The 11,438-nt window shown below is 45.0% G+C and overlaps 1 non-coding gene across 1 annotated transcript; it reads right to left on the minus strand.

Moving 5' to 3' along the window:
- Positions 1–555: 555 nt before the first annotated feature.
- LOC136407190 (U1 spliceosomal RNA) lies at positions 556–711 on the minus strand. The gene has a single exon (XR_010751799.1). It is a non-coding gene; the product is annotated as a U1 spliceosomal RNA (small nuclear RNA).
- Positions 712–11,438: the final 10,727 nt, after the last annotated feature.

An 11,438-nucleotide genomic window follows, 5' to 3' on the forward strand; every position in this document is an offset into this window, starting at 1 on the left:
GCAAGTGATCCCTTGCTCAAGCCAGCAACCTTGGGCTCAAGCCAGCGACCTTGGGCTCAAGCTGGTGAGCTTTGCTCAAACCAGATGAACCTGAGCTCAAGCTGGTGACCTTGGGGTCTCAAACCTGGGTCCTCCACGTCCCAGTCCAATGCTCTATCCACTGTGTCACCACCTGGTTAGGCTTCTCCTTCTTCTTCTTCTTCTTCTTCTTCTTCTTCTTCTTCTTCTTCTTCTTCTTCTTCTTTTAAATTTCATTATTAGAGAAGTTAAAACACATGGCTGAGAAGACATCGTGGTCAGTAGTAAGAGCCGCATTTGAAAGTAATACGCCTGAGTCCAGAGCCCAAGCCCATAACCACTATAAGAGACCACAAGGCCTGAAATATACTCCTCCCCCACCCTTAGAACCCTCTTTTCCCCCCTTTTTAAGGATGAGGGCTCTTGGAAGGGATTTAACATTACTGAGCTGTGGCCAGTATACTGGTCAGCTGATACTGGAGTGTCTCTCTCTCTCTCTCTCTCTCTCTCTGTCTGTCTTTCTCCCTTTTTTTTAAACAGGGGAGAATGCAAACACAGCCCCCCCCACCACAAATTATACAGTCGAGTGTCCCCATTTGGGGAATCACAGGGCGGCACCTTGGGAAAGCAGCGTCCGCTGACCCGGGGAGAGCCGCTTTCGTGACCACGGCGTCTCCCCTGCCTGGTGAGTGCAATACTAGAGTTTCTTCTTTTTAAAGCCTTGCCCATCAGAAGGCATAGGGGTTATTCTGACTCAGGAAACATGTGTTTCTAGAAATTCTCTCCAGCTATGGGTTAAGGTAGGTGTGGTAGACAAATTCTCAGGTAGCCTTAGCTGACCCCACCCCCACCCCAAGTGTGCACAATCACCTCGCCTTGACTGTGGGTGTGGCTTGTGAAGATGGTGGAATTTCAGTCTCATGAGGACCTGAAGGGATTTGGCAGAGGTAATGAAGGCCCCTTTCACGTTACTTTGAGTTAATCACAGGAGGGAACGAGTGTCCATATTCTGCAAGGGTCTTTGGGCAGTTCCTGTGGCAGGAGCTTCTAGCAGCTTCCAATAGTGTGTAGCCAGTGGGAAAAAGGGACCTCAGTCCCAACCCAGCATTAATTGGAGTTTTGCACTGATGAGAACCCAGTCAAGCCACTGATGAGAACTCAGCCCCAGTCCACCTTCTGACCACATCCTGGTAATACGCAGCAGTAGAGACACCTGCTCATCTGTGCTGAGACTCCCAACCCAGAAAAACCACGAAAATTCATGTGTGCTGTTTAAGCGGTTAAGTTTGTAATGATTTGTTAGATAGCAATACAGAACTATTACAGAAACTATTACAGAACTATTATAGAGGCTGTTGTAAAATCATATTTTTCAACAGTTCATTGGAGCAAAAGAAAAAAGGGGAAAATATTTACTAAAATCAGACTTGCGTGGTGCATAGACTGAGACTGCCTGGTCCGTGGTCACCGCTGTGCCTGCCCGGGAAGTGGCAGAGTCTTGCAGAGGGGGACCATGACGTGCCAATCATGCCACGGTTACGACCCCTGTGACTATCGCTTATTAAATTTCATGGAGTGCTTGTGATACGCCAGGCACATTGTAAATAAGAACTTGCTATTTTTATAGTAAGGAATAAATTACTATTGAAAGAAATGACTGTCTTTGGTTTACTATTATTGATTATAACGGAGTCTATGGGAAATGCCAGTTCATAAATTAATTTCATAGAGTCTTTCGAACCAGGTGTGTTGAGTTTGGCTCAAGAGCAGTATTTTGTGATAAAATGATTCATTCAAAGTGGGGGAGGAGGCTCATTGGCCTCTTGTGAGTTGGCTTTTGTGACTAACGTGGATAATGTCCGAGCCATGACAACTGCAGCTCTGTGTTAATGAAATGGATGAATGTCAGGAAAGGGAAGAGAAAGAGCATTCAGCAGGCAAAGCAGGGTGGGGCTACCCACCCGGTGGGTGGTAGGGGCCTGTGTAAGCTCCTTGGCTGCTGTAACAAATTACCACACATTTAGTGGCTTAAAATGTGTGAATTTATGACCTGATGGTTTTGCGTTAGGAATCTGGGTTGGCCCCTCATGCTACCTGATTTCGCTGGTTGGAATCAAGGCATCTGCTGACCACCAGGCTGTTACCAGGAGCCTCTGGGAGAATCAGCCCCCACACTCATCTGTACTATTCGTAGAACACCTTTCCTTTTGATTTTAGGACTCGGGTCCCTGTTCCCTTGCTGCTGTCATCTGGAGGACACCCTTAGCTCCTAGGGGACTCTCTCTGGTCCCTTCTTTCTCAGAGACAGCAATGGTGGCACAAAACTATTTTATACATGTGGTTTCTCTGACTTCTTTCTACTATCTTTCTGGAGTGGGCCCACCAGATAATCTAGGATAGTCTCTCAATTCCAAAGAACACAACCCAATTACACAGACAAATAGGCAAAATTCTTTTTTTTTGCCATAGCACCTTTGTATTTGTATTCACTACAGTGCCCCCTTAGGAATGCGGGGGTCGAGACTAGCACAAGGTTCCCAAATGCAGTCAGCATTGTTTATGACTTTGTGAGCTGAACCAGAGGCAGGGGTGGTAGCATACACCCTCACACAGGGGAAACAAAGGTTTAGCACAAACCATGTGATCTGCCTTATGGGTAAAGCCAAGTTTAGGTTAGCTGCTGGGTTGGTGCATACTGGCCCTCTGTGGATGTAGATGTGGGCCCAACCTTATGTGTGCAGATCTTGGGAAGATGAATCTCATTTTTTTAAAAAATAAAATGGTGGTAATGAAATTCAATGAATGATAATCCAATGGATGGTGATCTATTTTATTGAGTTCTTATGGTGATTAAACATAATAATTCATATAAAGACTGCACGTGATTGATGCTAAACAAATCTTAGTTCCTCTCATCCTCCCCTGCTCTGTTTTTCCAGTATTGTTATAGGCATCTAATAGTTATTTTTCATTTACATAAAATTTACAAAAATAGTAGAAACATCTATCTTGTCCACTAATCAATTTCCACCTGGTGATTTTCAAAGGTTTTGAGGCTACATAAGCACAGTAATAAATAAACACCATTGATATAGAGACCATCGTTAAACCTATGAGCAAATAAAACGTTATAATCTCTAGATGTAAAATATTATGTGGAAATAAATCTATCTTTTGTAAGTACATCATATGAAAAGATGTCTGATATATATTTTTTCTGCTTAGGGATGGACTGGTAACAGTGGTTTATTCTAAGAGTTACAGTTGTGTAAAAGTTCATAAATAATTCACACCAAAGGACAATTGGGAATAATTTGAAGTCTATTACATCAAGTACCATTGTTTGTTATAAATATCTGCCTGGCACTGAAACATCAATGTCTCCCATGACCAACCATTAGAATGGTTGTCAGTTGAGGCAATAATGCCAGTGCCTCAACAACGTTTTTTCAAACAACACATGGAAGGAAGGGTTTTATGGAAAGTGATATTCTCTGTGGTAGCTGCCATGTTCTTGGTCCTCAAAATAGGGAGCTTTCAGACACGAGAAGTTAAAGCCCCTTCTGAGGTCACCCGCCTCCCCTTGGTGTACTCACTGCACTGCCAAGAACTGTGGGAACTTTCCTCATTGTGCTTTGGGTTTTCTTTTCTTTATTATTTGTTTCTGTTTCCTCCATTGGACTATGAGCTCCGGTGTAAAACCACATGTGCTGACTTCTATTTGTAGGCCTGGTTTGGTTTTCTGGGTTAGAGCCGGTCCTCCGTAGAGCATTTCGGTTAAAGACACCGAAGGACTTGAGTGACAAGCAGAGGGTAAAAAAAAAAAAAAAAAAAAAAAGAATTTAAGACAGTGTGGTCAAGGCCAGCTTATTTTAGAACAGAGACCGAGCTAACAGACAGCGTAAGACGTGATAGGAAGTTTGTAGAGGGAACAGGAGAAATGTCGCATCAATTGCAAATATCTTACCTGGGCCTCTAGTTTGTCTTCTTGCCAAATTGAGTTAGTCTATTGAACCCCATATAGTCTAGAAATATCTCCAGTTGTTTAACAATTCAAAATAAGCAATAATTCCTAATAATCTGAAATATAAGAAGAGAAAAAATACAAAGTAAAACTGAAAAATAACATACCAGGCATTGGCACCAGTGACCTACTGAGGTGAGGCTGGGGGGGTGTGACCGCAAGTGGCAGTAGACAGCTAGACATCCAAAAAGGCGTACACTTGTCTTGTGTGTCGTTTTTTTTTTTTGGTTTTTTTTTTGTTTGTTTTTTTAAATGGGGCAGTTTTTTTCTAGAGTAATTCTTTATTGAGACTGAGGACACACATTATGTGTGGGCCTCTGGCCTTCAAAGTGGGAAAGCTGACAGCTAAGAATCAAAAGCATTTCAGGCTCTGCAGCCCATTGAGATGGCACATGGGCTTGAACCTGTGGCCTGGGCCATGCTGACACTTGGTTCTAACTCAATGAGTGAATTACACATCGACAAGGAAGATGGCACTGAAGTTAAGATTATTCAGAACTAATGCCATGATGTTCAGCCTTCATAAAAATCTATGAGATTATTTTTACTTCCTGAGGTTTTTCCAACACTATTTCTTTAATTCAGTGAGATGAGGAGATACAGACTCCTGCATGTGCCCCGACCTGGATCTACCTGGCAAGCCCACTGGAGGTGATGCTCTGCCAATATAGGGTGTTGCTCTGTTGCTCAGCAACTGAACTCTTCCTAGTGCCTGAGATGGAGGCCATAGAGCCATCATCAATGCCCAGGGCCAACTTGTTTCAAATAAGCCATGGCTGCAAGAGGGGAAGAGAGAGAGAGAGAGAAGTGAGAGGGGGAGGGGTGGAGAAGCAGATGGGTGCTTCTCCTGTGTGCCCTGACTGAGAATCAAACCTGGGACATCCACATGCATGCTGGGCCGATGCTCTACAACTGAGCCAACTGGCCAGGGTGCTTTTTCAACAATTAATGCTTGGCAATAACTGAAAATAACTATCATTTCTTTTTCTTAAACTTTTTAAATTTTTATTTATTGATTTCAGTGAGAGAGGAAGGAAAGAAGACAGAGAAAGAGAGAAAGGAACACTGAGCTGTCTTGTATGTTCCCTGACCAAGAATTGAGCTTCAAGATGAGGTTCTAACCAGCCAAACTATCCAGCTAGGACTAACCACTATTTCAATCAATTATAATCCATCCAGTAGTATGCTGGATCCACTAAACTTCAAAGACTTGGCATTAGCAAATGCTTGACCGCAGTTCTATTTTCTAATTTATCTTGCCGCTGATGGTTATAAACTACACAGTTTATCACATAATCTTTTACTTGTTTGCATCGCACTTCTTTGTCATCTCAAAATTTAGGAGCTTGAACATATTAAACCACAGTAAAAATGAAAAACTTCAGATTCCTTATTATAATTTTCACTTAAAAAACATCTTCCACCAGCACACATATCCAAGATGTGACTTAGCACTTGTAAAATATTAACATGTTCAAGATTAATCATTTTAGAGGCCCATCCAGAGGTTTGGTAAGCATATGAGTTTAACTTCTGTTAAATATTTCAAGAGCTCGTGCTCTGTGAGAGCTAAATTCTTAACAAAGGCATCTGCACAGAGCACGGTGTTCTTTCAAAGCTCGACCTGACCGCAGGCCATATGCCCCATAACCCACTACAAGAATTTAGGTCAGCCACATACAACCTAACGTTCTATTGTACAGCGAGAACAGCCACCTAATTATCCAAAGTGACTTCTTTTTCCCAGTTTTAGTAGGTTCACATGGGCCCCTGTCTTGGGGAGGCCAATAGTCTCCTCGCCACCGCCACCATCACTGTGACTTCTGTGAGCGCACAGGCACGCCATCGTTCGTGGAGCCAAAGCCTGTCTGGAGCCACTTAATAACAGGATGAAATTATTCATGACATGGCACTTCCTGTCCCTGTGTGCCAGGCATGGCTAAATGACAAGACACCAAGCAAAAACAGAAGCACAGTTCCTGCCTGCGAGAACCCCACTGTTGACTAACGTGAACATAAATAAGCACTTTTCCATGTGGTACACGTCAGGACAGATGTGTGTAGCAAGTTCTCTGGGAACCGAGGGCAGGGCGGAGTTTGTCCTGCCCAGGGACAGAGCAAAGCATTTTCAGAATTGGCATTTGCAAGGCCTGAGTGCGGGGAGGTAGAGGAACAATCGGAGGGGGGATGTAGGTTTGTGTCTCCCCTCGGTGCTTGGTGGGACCTGAAATACATTCGGCAAACTCTCGGGCGGGCACACAGTGTGTGCACACCAGCTGCCTTGTTGTCCAAAGGGACTAGTAGACCGAGGTCTCGGATGCCAGCTCAACTCACAGGGTTGATGCACTTAGCAGAGGAAATTGTGTTTGAGAAAAAGTTTTATAAAACCCATGACAATATACTTGTGAAAGAGCAGGGCTAGAGTGGCAGATTGAGGACACATTTGGGGGAGAGAGACCCTTAAGACCTCCTAAGAGGTGCCTTGTCTTATAGAGAGACTTCATTTCACGTGTCATCTGTGAGATGGATGGGTGTACAAGGAAATGTGCAAGAGAACCTAGAGTCAGGTGAGGAAAAAGAAGCAGGGGCTGACTGAGGGTTACTGTGACACTATACTTTATACATCAGCATCGCCTAAGCTCAGGTCAGGATGAAAGGACGGGGACGGAGGGGTCAGGAGCGGCCAAGCTGAGGAAGAGGAAGCAGTGTGACCTGGCTACTGGTTCAGTGTGGTCGACAAGCAAGAGAGAGGAACCTAGATGACTATGCGTGTAGCCCAAGTGACCGGAAGGGTCCTGTGGCCGTCAACCAAAGGACGGCACCTAAGACGCGTGTGGAGGACAAGGAGCACGCTCGGGCTGTTGGGTCATGGGCGGCTCACACAGGGACAGGGCTGGGGAGATGGATAGAGAATGAAGGGACAGTGGGAAGATCCAGCACTATGGAGCCGGAGGCTTTTACGAAAGGCAGACTGAGTTGCAAAGCGAGGACTCTGGCTCCAGCCTCCTGGTCACACACCCAGGCAGCTCCACTGCAGACCTCAGACTCTCTCTGAAATGTGTGCCTTCTGCAGAAGCGACTTCTCCTCTGACTCTGCTTGGGTGACTCATTTTCAACCTTTGATGAGGAAAAGTGAGACTTCTTTGAGAAGGGGGATTTCATCATTTGAGCCCATCCCTGAGATGCGTTACCTCGTAAAAAGCCTGTTCTCTGGGGAGCCGCGGTAAGCAGGGAGACCCTGGAGGAAACTGAAGTGAGAGGTTCCTGAGGATCAGAGAAACACCCGGCTCTGGAGAGGAGCGTCCTGGCAGGTGGACGAGAGGGAGATGGTACATGGAGGAGCAAGCCGCCTGGTGGGGCGTAGTCACTACTCAGCAGTCGTCCGGCCTCAGGGCGGAGGTTGTCAGATGGTATAGATGGTATCACAGCCCCTAGTCATCATATTTGGAATGTGAGGACATCCTTCTGGGTTTTGAGATGATGTTTTGATTTTTGAGACAACACCTTGATTTTGAGTCGCTGGGGAGAGACTGTGCATGTTAACCAATGATTCTCAATCTTCAGGGTCAAGGAACAGTATGGCCAGGAACCCAATCTGGCCACAGATGAGGGCCCGGATTTCAGAATCAGGCAAGGAAGGTCCAGGTATTGCATGTAGACACCAGGACAAACCAGTGCTGAGTCACGGAGGGTGAAGTCTTAAGATCTTGCTGGCCACTCAACTCATCGTAGTTCATGGTCAGGCATCCCTAGGGGCTGGTTGGAGGTGGAGAGTGGAGAAGGGGAGGGCAGACTAGCGCGGTGGTGGCCACCAGCTCCAATCTTGCTCTGTAAGAGGTGGGTTGGTGTTGATATCGCAACCTCAATAGAGGTAAGGACAGGTAGGTAGGTTGAGTTCAATTTTTTTTTTAGATAAATAAAAAAAGAATACTGGAGCCCTTAAATGCAATAAAAAAAAATAAGCAGATAGAGCATTTGAGGATTGGCCCAACAAAGCAGACATTGAGGGGAGAGAGCTGCGGGCACAGGGGTCTGGAGTTAGAGTTATGGGGACACGAGTATCGTCAGTACAGGCACGAATGTCTGGAGGAAGTTTTTGTTTTTGTTTTAGAGAGAGGATGCTAAGTTTCTCAACCATTTAAAGCTATTACAAGGGAATCTGCAATCACAGCTCCACTCCAATTTATAGTGACACACCATTATATTATATATATATATTTTTAATTTTATTTTTAATGGGGTGACATCAATAAATCAGGATACATATATTCAAAGATAACAACTCCAGGTTATCTTGTCCTTCACTTATGTTGCATACCCATCACCCAAAGTCAGATTGTCCTCTGTCACCTTCTATCTAGTTTTCTTTGTGCCCCTCCCCCTTTCCCTCTCCCTCTCCCCCCCTCCCCCTGTAACCACCACACTCTTATCAATGTCTCTTAGTTTCACTTTTAAGTCCCACCTACGTATGGAATAATGCAGTTCCTGGTTTTTTCTGATTTACTTATTTCACTTCGTATCATGTTATCGAGATCCCACCATTTTGCTGTAAATGATCCGATGTCATCATTTCTTATGGCTGAGTAGTATTCCATAGTGTATATGTGCCACATCTTCTTTATCCAGTCATCAATTGATGGGCTTTTTGGTTGTTTCCATGTCCTGGCCACTATGAACAATGCTGCAATGAACATGGGGCTGCATGTGTCATTTTTTTTATATATAAATAAATTTTTATTTTAATGGGGTGACATCAATAAATTAGGGTACATACATTCAAAGAAAACATTTCCAGGTTATCTTGTCATTTAGTTCTGTTGCATACCCATCACCCGAAGAGAGATCGTCCTCTGCCACCCTCCATCCAGTTCTCTCTGTACCCCTCCCCCTCCCCCTCTCCCTCCTTCCCTCCCCCCACCCCCCATAACCACCACACTCCTGTTCATGCCTCTTAGTCTCGCTTCTATGTCCCACCAATGTATGGAATCCTGCAGTTCCTGTTTTATTCTGATTCGGTTATTTCACCCCGCACAATGCTACCAACACGCCACCATTCCGCTGTAAGTGATCCGACGTCATCATTTCTCCTAGCTGAATAGTATACCATGGTGTATATGTGCCCCATCTTCTTCATCCAGTCCTCTATTTTTTTTTACAGTGATTAAAAGCCTTTAAGCAAACTCTTGGCCAATACAGCAAGAATCCATAAAAGCGCAGTGTCCTTAACATGTTCACCAAGTCCAAGTTGGCCCCATCACCACGCCAAATCCCTGAAAAATGCACCCCACCACAGTTCAGTCTGTTAGGAGCTGTCACAGGGAGCAGGAGTCCAGGAAAGTTCCCCATAGGAAAAGTCCGCATAGCACTGGAATTGTTGTCACCATTCTATACTTTGCAGCTCATGTCCAAGTCCCAATGACCGCTGCTTCTAGCAAGTAATGATTCAGATAGACTGGAAAAAGTCATTTGCAGCATGCGTGGATATGGAGCTTCTGTTCTCCTCTGCCTGGAGAGTTGAGACCAGGTTGCTTTTCCCTGGAGCTCTGTGACTGAGGCATGGTAAAGAGAACCTTGGGATACACTAAGCTGGGTGGCAAAGGTAAATTCATAATACAAGTTGGCAAAAGGAGGAAAGAGAGCTCTAAATTAGGAGTAGGTCCCAGCCTGAAATATGAGTGGGGCATTGAGGTAGGAGGGATAAAGGAAACACTATATATTAAGCAAAGCAGCAGAAAATAGGACTATCAACACCCACAACAGAGATCTTTGAGGGAAGAATAAAAAACCTGACTATTCGGGCAAAACATAGTTAAGTGGCCCTTGTGCAAATGAGATCAGTTTACCTGCTTCTTGGAAGAAATACCCTAGGCTCATCCACAGTGTCGTAGATGGGGCCGACGGCCCTGGGCACCTTCAGCCTTCAGTGGCAAACCCCAGCTTTCTGGGCAAGGTTAGGTCATAGGTGGCTGGAGCAGGGCTGGAAGAGACTGAACCCTCCCTTAGAGGAGCAAGGGGGAAGCCCACCTTCCAGTGTCCCTGTTTCCTCACAGCAGAGGCATGTAAGCCTGGCAGGCTTTAGCTCAATGACCTTCCTTTCCACTATTGAAGCAGGACCCAGATGGCATCCTATGAGACCCCTTTGGGGCGTTGGAGCCTTTAAGGGTGTATCCTAAAAGCTGGTAGTTCCCCTGATCTCTATTGGGCTTTTTCTGCCTCTAGGTATCTTAAAAGCCATTCTCAGAATATCTTGCTGAGGGGTTTGAGGATCCCCATCCGCCTATATAAATGTTTTCCATATATCTGGAGCTATTTGGAAAAAGACAAAACAGTGTTATTAGCTAGATCTAATAAAGAAGGTAGTAGTTTGCAGGCGAAAAAGATTTGGTGTCTCCTGTTCATCAGCATTCAAAAGAAATGTAATTTTTTTTTTTAAGTAAAAAGCATGATATGGTAGACCCGACTGAGTCATTGGCCTGCTGTGCAGGATTCCCGGGTTCAATTCCTGGCCAGAGCATACAGGAGAAGCGCCCATCTACCTCTCCACCCCTCCCCCTCTCCTTCCTCTTCGTCTCTCTCCTCCCGCCCACAGCCAAGGCTCCACCGGAGCAAAGCCACCCCGGGCACTAAGGATGGCCCCATGGCCTCCGTCCCAGTCGCTAGAATGGCTCCGGTTGTAACAGAGCAAAACCCCAGATGGGCAGAGCATTCCCCCCTGGTAGGCATGCCAGGTGGATCCAAGTCAGGCACATGCAGGAGTCTGTCTGACTGCCTCCCCATCTCCATTCTCAGAAAAATACAAAAAATAAATAAATAAAAGAAAAAATACTACAAAAAAAAAGGGGGGGGAGGCATTCCCTTGTGCTAAAGCTCCAGGGAGCATGGAGTGAGCTTGAGTATGTCCTATGAAACGTGGAGCTCTATGTTGACATATAAGTCTTTGAAGAAGGAGGAACTGCTGAAATAGTTTATCAGCATTTGTCCCTAAGACAGAAGTCTTTATAGTGGAAACACCATACGTAAATATTTGTTGTCTGTCTATAGATTAAGGGGGGAATATGGCAAATGCTGAAAAGCCATGATCTTTGTACCCCTCCCCTCCCCCAACCCACTCCCTCTCCTCCCCCCACCCTGTAACCCCAACACTGTTGTTCATGTCTCTGAGTCTCATCTTTATGTCCCACCTATGTATGGAATCATATAGTTCTTAGTTTTTTTCTGATTTACTTCTTTCACTCAGTATAATGTTATCAAGGCCCATCCATGTTGTTGTAAAAGATCCTATGTCATCATTTCTTGTGGCTAAGTAGTATTCCATAGTATATATATACCAAAGCCTTTTAATCCACTCGTACTCTGATGGACACTTGGGGTGTTTCCAAATCTTTGCTATTGTGAA

Source organism: Saccopteryx leptura, chromosome 5, assembly GCF_036850995.1.
Source record: "Saccopteryx leptura isolate mSacLep1 chromosome 5, mSacLep1_pri_phased_curated, whole genome shotgun sequence".
NCBI lineage: Eukaryota > Metazoa > Chordata > Mammalia > Chiroptera > Emballonuridae > Saccopteryx > Saccopteryx leptura.